Below are 12,237 nucleotides of genomic sequence, written 5' to 3'. Positions count from 1 at the left end.
CTACAATAGTAAGTTAAATACAATGTCCGGTAAATGGCACTTGATGCAAAAACACCGCTCATACTTTGACTATTTAACATTAACGCCACGGCTGTTTCCTGCTGAGGAAATTAAGGCACAGAAGCAGGGAAATTACAAGAATAAAATCTAATACTCCAAACCAGGTATCTGGGTTCCAAGAGAACAAAACTTCTGTTGAAACGCACAAAGCTGGTTTATGTATGGCATATGTACACTTTTTTTAAAAATAAAGTTTTGGAAGAAGGAATTTTTTGGGCCAGATTAGTTTTGATAAATTATCTCTCCATATAATTCATCTTAAACCTCTAAATATTATCATATCTGATCACACTCTTTACCACAATGTTCTGATTCTAACTCCATGAGAACTATCAAATGATGCAGCGGCCGGCCACAGCTTGCTGGTTCTTACCTGAAGCAGATGGGAAATATGCACGGGGCAAACTCTCACACACAGTCCCAAAGAAAAGGATTAACAGACAAACTGCCATAAGGGAGACAAAATATCTTTTTAAAAAATTTTTATTTATTTATCTTACAGAGAGGGAGAGAGACAGAATGAGTAGGAGGAGGGCAGAGAGAAGGGGAGAAAGAGAATCAATCCCAAGCAGGCTTCGGGCTGTCAGTGCAGAGCCCGACATGGGGCTCGAACTCACAAACCAAGAGATCATGACCTGGAGCGAAATCAAGAGTCGAACGCTTAACTGAGTAAGCCACCCAGGCACCCCCAAAACATCCTTTCTGTTTACCCAACTAAGTTCTCAGCTGGGGCCCGCGTAACAAAAGATAAATTTATAAGAGAAAAACATACACATGTATTCATCATAATATTTTACTCCCACTGGTCTGAATTTAGAAAGGAAGGGACAAGGAGGAAAATTCTCCCTTCTTCTCTGAACGGAGCACCACAGCCAGAGAGCCAGGAAACGGACATGGTAAGAATTCCTACCTTCTGCTGGTTTTTTTGTCAACTGTCCCAGACCTCAACAGTAGTCTCTGGGACAAGTGGGGTGTCCCGCCCTTTTCACTGTCCCTCTCTGATTGTCATGAACTATAAGGGAGGAAAAGTATCTTCTCCTCTTTCCTTGCTAAATTCTCAGCTGGGCTCCTATACCAAAAAACAGATTAACAAGAGAAAAACCTACAAATCTATTTAATGTATTAGGGGATGTGGGGCCTTCATAAAAAAGAGAAAGCCCCAAGTGGTTAAACGTGGGTAATTTTTACACTAGGTTGGATGAAGAGTAGGAAGTCATGGATACACGCGGTAAGACAAGGGTGTGAGCTCAGTGTAGTCAACTGCGGAGATGTAGCAAGGCCTATTTACTCAGGTTCCTCTGGGAGTGCCCCCATTTTGAGGAATAAGGAGGCTCCTTTCCTCCAGTTACAAGAAGAGTGTCTCTCACAGAAGGGTCTGTGACCTGCTTCCAGGGAAGGTCAGAAAGTCCTTCTTGCTCTCAACACACTTCAGCTTGAAATATTCAATATGTCAAGAAGGTATATTTGGGGGAAACATGTCTTGAACCCCATTATTTATCCACAAATCACATTCCAAGATGCCTATAAAATTTCTAAGTCACTAGAAGAACATGAAACCTATTTATACAATGAAATCTGTTTTCCTGAAACCACCAGTGTGCTGCCTATAAATGGAACTATAGCAGATTTGAAAGAATTGAATGTATAGCTTGAGACTAGAAAAAGGATCCTGGCAGATGGGCAGCCATAATCTCAGAGATACAACCATTTGGCCGATCCTGCAAACATGGAGAAAATGGTCACTTTATAAAGCACGCCCCGACACTCTCTGGAAGGCCCAAACTCTCCACCACATCCACAAATAGTATCCTTCTACTGGGCCTTTATAAGGAATCTCCAAAAGTCTGATTAAAATGCAAATCATTTATCTTATAAAGGTCAGTCTTAAGCCTTTAGCATCCACTAACATCATCACAAAAATAAAGTTACTGCATGTATTAACTGCATTCTTGGTCAATTAGGGCACGTGGCCTATGATGAAGGGAAGGATTAGTCTGGTAAGGAAATGGCCAGGTGGGGTAGGGGTTGTGTAAAGAGAAGTCCTATCATGGTCGTGGCCAGTACGGGAAAGGGGAATGGGGAGAAAATACGTAAAGAGAAGAAAGAAAAAGAAAAAGGACAATTTTACCTGCTAAATTGCTTTGCCTACAACAAACCTCTGTTTCTGACCTCCTCCAGGGGGCTATTGAGAGTGAAATGGCCTGGGCCAGAGGCGCCATTTTCAGTTATTAAAGAAGCAAGTAGAGCTTCTGGCTCTGAGCAGCACTTGACCCAAAGGGTGATGGGCAGAAGGAAGAGGGAAGGGAATTAACCAGATCCCCCGTGGTTAGAGTCTGCACACAGCAGGGCTGATAACCACGTCCCTCTCAGCATGGATTCCAAGGAACAGTTCTTTGATTGCAGAAGTTACCGCTGTCCAGGGCTGAGCTGCGGGGAAGGACTAAGGGCCAAAGCCATGAGAGGAGGGGCAGCTGGGAAAAGTCCGGGATAAGAAATGTAATAATTAACACATTTGTCACCTGGTGGTGTAGAGCCATAAAGTAGTGATGACAAAATAGCAACGATGCTGGCATAATTACCCTCTCCCAACCAACTGCCAAAGGTCTGGTGATTAATCAAAGTCTCTCTAGACATTTCTCTAAACAAGCCCAGCCTCCAATCCCAGTGTAAAATCCACAAGCCAGCTTCTGGGAGCAAGAAACAGGCAGTTGACTTTAGGATTTTTTTTCTTCATCTGGAGAAACATGAATAAATCACACATCATCAAGTTTATCATTTTTCTCCTCTGAGAAATATGAAATATTATAGATCATCTCCAGTACATCAGCTTCTTCACACTCCATTAGCATGAAGGAACTATTTTTGATATAATTTATCAAACCACTGGCCTCATTTCTCCCATTTCCTTCAATATGGAGTCGCGGACACAGTGGACTCAAGCTTCCCTTATTCACAACGGCCACGACCTGCCTTCTACCCTGGAAGCAGGAGAGAAGTTGAAGGGCATCACTAGTGACAGGTCACCAACCTGCACCACCACCCAAAAGGCAGAAAGCGTCGGCACAGGGCTGCTGGAAGGATGCTTTAGTCAGATCCCCCTGAGGTGACCCTCAGAAGATGGTCTTTTCTCCCCACTTGGAAGTGAAAATGGCCCTGCTAAGGATGGCCGCCAGGTTAGTAAGCTACAAGCATTTTTGGGGAGCCAGAATTATTTGAAAACTGCAATGAAGAATTAAAACATTTGCTACTCCCTCCTCCCATTGGCAGTGTTAAAGGATTTAACAGCAAGGCTGAGAACCAAAGGATCCATTCAATTCATTTGGTTATTATTATTATTACTTTAATTAATGAGGTCCTACTACGTGCAAAGCAATCACCATATGGTCCCTGCTCATCGCTAAGCAAATGTATCCCGAACTCGCTGTGATATAAAGTGAGAAGCAGACAGGGGGTGTTGGGTGTACATGGATACGAAGGTCTTTTCACTAGGATCTTGAAAACTGAGTAGAATGTCAACATCCTGTATTAAGCTCAAAACAGGAAAGAGCACTAAAGGTACAGAGATGTTGCTGGGAGGCATGGAAGGGAAATGACGCAGGAAGGGAAGGGTGTACGGCGAGGTGTAAACAGTACGAGGACTAAAAAAGTTTAGGCGAGGATGGTTCTTGAACAGCAAGCTGAGGAGTATTAGCTTCATGACTAAGCAACAGACAGCCAATGAGTATCTGAGGCATAACAGTAAAGGTTAAACTGTGTTTAAGAAGTTAACCCTAACAGGGGTACCTGAGTGGCTCAGCCGGTTAAGCGTCTGACTCTGGCTCAGGTCATGACCTCATGGTTCACGAGTTCAAGCCCCACACATCGGGCTCTGTGCTGTCAGCATAGAGCAAAGAAGTTAACGCTAACAAAAGTGTGAAAGATGACCAGGAGAGGTGAGGGGAGCACTAAGGAGACTGGTAGGAAGGCTCCTTCAACAGCCCATGAGTCCTCCCCAGTGCACAGGCTGGGCGACAAGGCCCTTGCTTCAGTGGTCTCTTGTCAACCAGGTCAAGCACTTACAGGGGCTCGATACAATTTGCTGAAATAACAAATGGGCACGTGTACAAGGAGATCTGTGGAAGAATGCATGAGAATGCTCACAGTAGCACTGTCGGTAACAGCAAAAACAAGTGAAACAACCTAAATGTTCACAGATAGATAGGTGGGGGCACGGTCCAGAATATCACACAGTAGAAGAGAAAATTGGAACAAATGAATTAATTTCACAAACATAATGTTCAGTTTTTTGAAGTTACAGATGTGCATATATAGTCACCTGCAATTTTTCAAAATATCTACACACTGCATAATATTTACTGATTTACAAACATGGAACATGTATAAAGAAACTCATAACATGAACTACAAATACAGGATTATTATCCCTGGGCTCTGAGAGAATATGATCCGAATCACAGTGAATGAGGGCTTCAGTTGTACTGGAAATGTTTTACTTTTCGAACTGAGTGGTGGGTACGTGAGTGTTCGTTACGTTATTTTTCATCCCTTTATTTAAGAAAATAAAGCAAAAAAAACTGACCACAAATAGTCATAGGAGTCTCACGGAGCTGGCCACACTTAAGGGCATGGATGACAAGACGATCCGTGGAGTAGATGGAGAAAAGACAGTGAGGAAGGCAAGCGGTCGGCCCGCTGACGTGCCCCACACCCGGAAAGTGACAGGCACGTGCGGCTGAAGGGTTGCAAAGGCAGGACGCATGCTGCAGCTCATGCACTTGGTCCACACTGGGCAGGAGGGCAGGAGAGGCCAAGGGCTGGTGAGAGAAATGGAGAGGAGGGACCAAGGGACTGGCATAAGGGCAGACAACAGGGCAGGAAGAGCCAGCAAGAGGACCAGGTGACCGTGACCATATGAAAAACAAATGGAAGCCTGGATGGAACTGCCTTTGGAATGAATACAGAGAATATATTTATCATCAGCCTCCAGGAAAGAGAAAACGAAAAACAACAAAACAAAAATAAGTTCATGTGTACGTGTTTTGTTTGAAGAAAATTCCAAAGCTGGCATCAAACCTTACTCTCCCACCTCTCCTTTTGAAAGACTGGATTGTGTGCTATCATTCTTCTCCAAATGGTAAAGTATTTTCTTCCACTTTAAGGCTGAACTGGGACAGGACGGCAGGCAGGTAAATCAAAGCAGAACAAGAACACACATCAATCTCTCCTATTTTTCTTCTTGCAGAGATGCCACAGGATAACTTATTTTTAAAAATCTTAAGTTTATTAGACTGGTATTTATTTTGGTTTCCCCAGAGGGTACAATTATGCCTCAGAAGGTACTGTGGCTGAAAGACTTTCACAATAAACAATTTCTGTGCTTCCCACATGTACCAGGAGGAGCAAAGAAAGTCTCCTTTGTGAGGCACTTTGCGGAGAGACAACTCCTGCTCTTTTCGGTTAGCAACGTCATTTGTTCTGGCATTGCAGCTACTCTGACCACTACCCACGCTACAGAACTGCAGCCTGTGGGAGCTGCACAGAAGCATCACGTTGAGCATTCCAGCTAGACCTGAAAGAGTCTGAGAGTAGGAGATAAAATACCACCCTGAAATAGTCTCCTTCTTGCACAACCAAAGCACTGATCCCAGCAGTTACAGTGAAGGTTAAACCAAGGCTGGCGGCAAGCTGGGAAGGTTTGCTCTCAGGGTCCTTTAATTCCCTCTGGATCAGCACATTTGTACTCAGCTTAGAGATCAACTTTCAGAAGCAGGAGCCCTTGTCCTGCTAAGTTTCTTCCTTCTGTTCCTCTTCCTGAGGAAATCCCGCTTTGTAACTTGGGTATATGGATCCAGTTCATCATTCTTTGCCAGAGACGTGAAAAAAGTGAGCTAGGGATGTTTAGACAATGTCTGTCATGTTATCATGTGATCAAAATAGCCCATAAGAACCCAGGAAATAAGAAATGGGTTTGAGAGTCTCTCTAGTTTGCCGAGCTAGCAGGTGATACTGCTGGAGGTGCCCAGGAAAGCTATGATGTGCAGGTATTAAAAATGCATGGGCAGAGAGGCCCAATGTCACATCTCTGGATAACCACAGCTGTTCCTGACAAACCCCCTTCTTGGTCCACAGAAACCAAAACTCATTCTTCAGAGCCTACGTGATGGACTACTAAAATCAAGGAGGAAGAGAAACATATTTATGTGGACTCAAAGATGTGTCTGTGATAAAATGAAACACACACAGACCTACAAACCCATGCATTTTCTCCACTTTTACAGATTTGGCTGGGGACAACCAACCATTAGCCACCCAGAGTTTAGTTCCAATTCTCTCTAAGCCCTAAAGTGCCACGGGGAGATGGGAGACCTCATGTGATTGGCTTCCATTCGAAATGACTCCGGTGAAGCCAGTGGCATCCAGCTGAGCCAAAGGTGGAGCCAAGGTAAACAGAAAAGAAGACAAGCCAGGAAAATGCAATGGTGGGAAGGCTGAGCCCATTAAAACACAGTCATAAACAACACTGAGACACAGATCTCCCCATGAGTCACAGAGGACCATTAAATGTGGCCCACCTGAAGCCAGGGCATTCCAAAAGACATCCACCAGACTTTGTCATGCCACAGTGGAGATTCATCAGGATTTTGTAGGTCCTGGTAAAAGTCCATTCTATATTTTTAGTGATAAACAGCCACTTGAAAACTAGCTACTCTTCCACTGCAACAGGAAAAAAAAATAACTTTCCATTAACATCCTTTTTTATCATACCAGGAAGTTCTAAATGATGTAAGTAATGGCGAAGGAAAATGAGAACAACCAACCCTCTGTGTCCTAGCAGGAGTAAAAACGACATTCACTCACAAAGAGATTTTCAGCTATTATCCGAGTGGTGCTGCCATTCACATTCCTCATAACACGTTCTCAGGATATTGTACAAGTGGCTAATGGCATGACAGAAACGCTCACCATTCAGGGGTCTAAAGGACATAATATTAGGGGGTCTAAAACTCAAAGGGAAATTAATCTCTCAAGAACAATAAATGAAAAGAAGGGTGTTAACTGCAGAAGATCAACCCACCAACCACAAACCACTAACAGGAAGAACCCATGTGCATCAGCAATGACTTGGAAGAAACTCCAGAAAGAAAGAGATGAGATAATTCTAATGCAGAACAAATAGATTTAACTCAAAAAGAAAACACAAATCCTCACTAGGGGTGGGGGGAGGGGATCCAGGAAACTCACATCTCTTCTACAGTACAAAAATGACCTTTCTTGGAGAGAGAGTTCCTTTTCTTAATGATGTCCTTGGCCACACTCGAATCTGGGTTGTCAGGTTCACCCCTCTCCCCCTTCAGCTATCACTAGCTCCATTATCTTGGTTAATGGCCAACAGGCACATGAAAAGACGTTCAACGTCACTCCTCATCAGGGAAATACAAATCAAAACCACACTGAGATACCACCTCATGCCAGTCAGAGTGGCTAAAATGAACAAATCAGGAGACTATAGATGCTGGGGAGGATGTGGAGAAACCGGAACCCTCTTGCACTATTGGGAATGCAAACTGGTGCAGCCGCTCTGGAAAACAGTGTGAAGGTTCCTCAAAAAAGTAAAAATAGATCTACCCTATGGCCCAGGAATAGCACTGCTAGGAATTTACCCAAGGGATACTGGAGTGCTGATGCATAGGGGCACTTGTACCCCAATGTTTATAGCAGCACTTTCAACAATAGCCAAATTATGGAGAGAGCCTAAACGTCCATCAACTGATGAATGGATAAAGAAGTTGTGGTTTTATATACACAATGGAATACTACGTGGCAATGAGAAAGAATGAAGTATGCCTTTTGTAGCAACGTGGATGGAACTGGAGAGTGTTATGCTAAGTGAAATAAGTCATACAGAGAAAGACAGATAACCATATGTTTTCACTTTTATGTGTTTCCTGAGAAACTTAACAGAAGACGATGTGGGAGGGGAAGGGGAAAAAAAAGTTCGAGAGGGAGACTCTTAAAAACTGAGAATAAACTGAGGGTTGATGGGGGGTGGGAGGGTGGGGAGAGTGGGTGATGGGCATTGAGGAGGGCACCTGTTGGGATGAGCACTGGGTGTTGCATGGAAACCAATTTGACAATAAATTTCATATTAAAAAAAAAAGTACCACCTTTTCTCAGGCTTGATTTCTTCATTTGTAAAATATAGATAATAAAATCTACCTGGTAGAACTGTTCTGCAACTAAATGAGATAATATAAACCGAAGTACTGAATCAAATACCATGCAAGGCCCATAGCAGAAGTCAGTGAGTCTGGATCTCCTCTTCCACAATCACCACAGACACGCGCCTTCGAGGTATCATAGTGTAGTGGTTATGAGCACAGGTTCCTCTATCAGGCTGTCCAAATCCTGGCTCCGCCAGCTACTAGCGATACGACCTTCAGTGGACTTCTAAATCTTTCTAAGCTGCAGTATCCTTATTGGAAAGATGGAAGTAATAACAGTGCCTCTGTGATGCAGTGGTTGTGAAGAATAATGGAGTCATACCTGAAACATGCTTAGAAGAGTGTCTGGCAAACAGTCAAGATCAGTAAACGCTAGCCAGGACCATGATTATTATCACATAAAAAAAAACCTGAAAACTGAAACTTTTGACAGAGGGAATACCTCATTTGAAATTTTGAAAAACCAGAGGCAAAGCATTTAATCAAGTCAGACCTTCTAAGCATGCCATGTCTCCGGTGAAGACATTGATGGAACAATGATATTTTGCAGAAGTACTGTACTCTTCCCTTTTATAAGTGTGGCTAACATACTTTGTGTTTTCCTTCAAGGAGGAAAGAGGTAAAACATTGAGAAAGCAATGCATATAAGCAATTTACGTATTAAGAAGCAACTTCGAAGGTACGCCAGAAATTAGAGCAAATCCAGCCCAACTTCCCACAAGGGTCTCATTTTATATCCATTTCTTGGTGCAAAAAGAATGGACTCCAACATCATGGTCCCAAGGCTGTGCAAGATAATCCATCATCAAAGAGGAATTCAATTATATTTGGTAGAGCATGCTCTCTAAGGCAAAAATACACAGAATACATTACAGAAAGATTTTCAAGAATAGGTATGTTGAAATGAATGTCTTTTAAGAATGATATAAATTTGGGGCACCTGGGTACCTCAGTCGGTTAAGCGTCCGACTTCGGCTCAGGTCATGATGTCATGGTTGTGGGATCAAGTCCTGTGTTGGGCTCTGTACTGGGCATGGAGCCTGCTTAAGATTCTCTCTCTTCCTCTCTTCTGGTGCTCTCTCTCTCTCTCAGAAAAAGAAAAAAGAAAAGAAAAGAAAAGAAAAGAAAAGAAAAGAAAAGAAAAGAAAAGAAAAGAAAAAAGAAAAGAAAAGAAAAGAAAAGAAAAAAAAAAGAAAAGAAAAGAAAAAGAAAAAGAAAAAAGGAAAAAAGAACGATCTAAGTTTAAAACAACAACATTGCAGTCCAGTTAAAAGAGGTTTTGCTGTGTTCTTGATCAACAAGGCCAAGTATTTTGAAATGGTATGTGAAAGCAAGGTGGGTTAACTATTTCTGGGAGCTCAAATCCTGTAATAGCATTTCAATCACATAAGCATTGCTGAGAAAAAATAGCAGTAGTGTTCTGGACAGACAAAAATCATTGCCATTTCGCAAAAGAAGAAATTGAAACCGAATACCAGAAAGTTGAACAATTTCTCTAGTTAGTTGCTTTTGAGCAAGTGTCAAGAATGTAGATCTGAGACATCCTGTCCTTGGCTCCAGATGGCAGACCGTGAGATTCTAAAGCTGTGGCCAATGAGTGATTTTCAGGTGACTGCTTGGATGTTTTCTTATGGTACTACTGTCATTATGTAATTATTATACTAACCATGCCTATAACTTTCTTGTTTGTGCTTTGAATTACTACACTTATAATATTCTATCCTTCACTGAGAACTAATCAAAAACAATCCTCTTCTAGCCAGTAACTCTAATGAAACCTTGTGGTGATAAAACCTTCTGCAAAAAGCCATCACTCCATGGGGATTCTTTACTCAGGCAGATGTGGTATACAGACTATATTTGAATTTGAGCGCCTTCTTGGTTAATACCTTCTCCATGAGTCAATAATATTGCCCATTGACAATAAGATAGTCAATCATATATATGACTTTTCAAGAAGAGGTTGTTGGGAAGTACGAATGAATGACATATAAGAGATAAGTACATGTTTTTGTCATGGAAATATTCCAGGTGCTGGTTTCTGTACTCCAAAATAATTCCAAGAATGATTCCACCAACACCAAGAATGGCCTATCACAGAGAATAGAATGTAACACCTTCCCCCACTTTCATAAACACAGCCCCCCCCCCAATTCCCAAAGATAAGCGGACTCTACATTGCAAGAACAATAGGAAGAAATTGAAACTCCACAGAATATCAGAATATACCAACAGTCCAGCTGGTTCAATGAATCCTTTACCACACTACACACAAGGAATCAAACTATGTGATTGGATATACTCTGAAGCAAAGGAGATGTTCCTCCTCTCTTCCCTTCTCTCTTCCTCCTAGAAGCTTTGGAAGAATGGAGGAAAAGTTTATGGATCATGATCAAGTTTCATGGGCCAAATCCAATGAACTAAATTAGAGTAATCAATTCTTATTTATTAATCAACTACACTCACAATGTTACATAATCATTATGATGTAGACGTAATACTAATGAAGGCAATGCAATTTGCTTTCAGTAAACTTTAGCAGGTAATAACACGTTCTTATAATAATACAGCCAGGAAAATAGTTTATGGTGTTGAGCGAGATATTAAAATGGGCAAAAATGCACAGGGGAGGAAGGCATTAGATATACATATTTCCAAGTTATTAAAAACTGAAGAAATATAAAGGTGAGATTAATGTTACAGAATTTATCTGCATCTCTAGAAATGAAAGGTTTAGGTTAGATGAAATATCTTCTGCTCTCAAGGATGTACTATAGCCGGCAGGAGAACCTCTGTACAGAATTTGAATGAGTGATGGGCTGAGAAGCATCAGATGAAATTGAAGAAGGAAAATAAAATTTCCCATGAAAGAACATTCTTTAATTATGAAGAAGGTTGTCTGGGATTACCCCGCAGACACCTTGCAAATCCTTGCTCTTTATGGCTGGTAAAATGAGAGCTACCTGGAAGGCCGTGTTTCCTGCCTTGCTCTTTCAGGTCCAGAGACACAAAGGGACTGAGAAGAGAGAAGCAGCAGGTACCACAAGACATCTCGCCTATGCAGGGGACAGAGACAGGCCACGGATTCAGCACTAGTGAGCACTGTGGCTTCCAATGTGGTCAGCGGTCGGCGTGCTGCACAGAGGGGGCTGGGATAGGCAAGGGGAGAGTGAGGGAAGCTTGGTGGGAAAAAAGGTTTCCATCACAAAGCATCAGCAATGAAGAGAAACTCAGGGCAAATGGGGGAAATTCTGCAGTCACCTGACCTCTGAAAGGCAGAAAGAAATGTAGTCGTTCTTAAAATCTCTGAGCAGGAAGGAAGGGGGGAAAAAACTACCAAAAAAAAAAAAACTTGTTTATAATAAAGACTACATTCTGTAGCAATTTCCTAGATTCCTGGGGTTAGAAATCTAGATTGCCAATGGATAAGTGAGCCTTAAAATCACATCCCTGCTGACAAAAATTCATTTCTTATAACCGTCTCCATTTACCGGAATGCTGAATCTTTCCCATGGGGAAGGAACAAATGAAAATGTTATTTCTCTGCTCATGAACTCATACCTTTCTGTCTGCTTTTCACTGTTGGCAATTTCATTCTCCTCCAAATTTGACTAAAGCCCGTGACCTGAGGGAAATAATGTCTATATAATAATCTTCTGAAACTCTAATTCTGAGTCATGTTTTTTTGGATGTTGCCTCGCAGTTTATGAAAATTGCACTGAGCTATGAAATGTAAGTGATGTGATGTCTCTGCCTAACATAATCATTTTGCTGGTGAACATGTTGCAAATACTAATGAAAAGGAGGCTCCCACAAAAGCCATGAAAGCTGGTTAATGGCAACAATCTAGCAGCAGTGGCCCCATGTTCAGTGCTGTTCCTCATATTCCTTTCAGAACAGAACTGCAAAGGGTAAAAGACAGGTGGTCAAAACACAGTTGGGGAAAGGGGGAAAG

The 12,237-nt window shown here is 42.1% G+C and overlaps 1 protein-coding gene across 6 annotated transcripts in view; it reads right to left on the bottom strand.

Annotated features, from left to right (window-relative positions):
* The window catches only part of AUTS2 (activator of transcription and developmental regulator AUTS2), a 1,113,014-nt gene that overhangs the window by 550,102 nt on the left and 550,675 nt on the right, over positions 1–12,237 (bottom strand). The gene's annotated exons all lie outside the window — the stretch shown is intronic.

Source organism: Panthera tigris, chromosome E3, assembly GCF_018350195.1.
Source record: "Panthera tigris isolate Pti1 chromosome E3, P.tigris_Pti1_mat1.1, whole genome shotgun sequence".
Classification (NCBI taxonomy): domain Eukaryota; kingdom Metazoa; phylum Chordata; class Mammalia; order Carnivora; family Felidae; genus Panthera; species Panthera tigris.
Note: the sequence above shows the minus strand (reverse complement) of the source record. Positions and strands in the feature narration are given on the sequence as shown.